This window comes from Pseudophryne corroboree, chromosome 2, assembly GCF_028390025.1.
Source record: "Pseudophryne corroboree isolate aPseCor3 chromosome 2, aPseCor3.hap2, whole genome shotgun sequence".
Lineage (NCBI taxonomy): Eukaryota > Metazoa > Chordata > Amphibia > Anura > Myobatrachidae > Pseudophryne > Pseudophryne corroboree.
In genome coordinates, this window is record NC_086445.1 from 164,530,218 (window position 1) to 164,531,200 (window position 983).

Consider the following 983-nt stretch of genomic DNA (forward strand, 5'->3'; position numbering starts at 1 on the left):
GGTAGGTAGAGCAGTGGCCTTCTGTACCGTACTGCTATATAGTATATACTGGTGGTCAGCAAACTGTGCAAAACTGAAATGCACCACAGGTATGGATGGATAGTATACTTGATGACACAGAGGTAGGTAGAGCAGTGGCCTTCTGTACCGTACTGCTATATAGTATATACTGGTGGTCAGCAAACTGTGCAAAACTGAAATGCACCACAGGTATGGATGGATAGTATACTTGACGACACAGAGGTAGGTAGAGCAGTGGACTACTGTACCGTACTGCTATATATATAGTTATACTGGTGGTCAGCAAAATTCTGCACTGTCCTCCTACTATATACTACAATGCAGCACAGATATGGAGCGTTTTTCAGGCAGAGAACGTATAATACTGGTGGTCACTGGTCACTGGTCAGCAAAACTCTGCACTGTCCTCCTACTATATAATACTGCTGGTCCCCAGTCCCCACAATAAAGCAATTAGCACACTGAGCACAGATATTTGCAGCACACTGAGCACAGTCAGATATGGAGCGTTTTTCAGGCAGAGAACGTAGATATTTGCACTTGTAGCACACTGAGCACAGATATTTGCAGCACACTGAGCACAGATATTTGCAGCACTATTTGCAGCCCACTGAACATAGAAACTGAGAGGACGCCAGCCACGTCCTCTCACGATCATCTCCAATGCACGAGTGAAAAATGGCGGTGACGCGCGGCTCCTTATATAGAATACGAATTTCGCGAGAATCCGACCGCGGGATGATGACGTTCGGGCGCGCTCGGGTTAACCGAGCAAGGCGGGAGGATCCGAGTCTGCCTCGGACCCGTGTAAAATGGGTGAAGTTCGGGGGGGTTCGGATCCCGAGGATCCGAACCCGCTCATCACTACTAAACACCCAGTTAAAGGTGCTGTAATCGTCAAGTGCAGGTCGTGAAAAGGACAACTGAAAGCATTGGGACCTCTTTCTCGGCGTGTGGGGTAA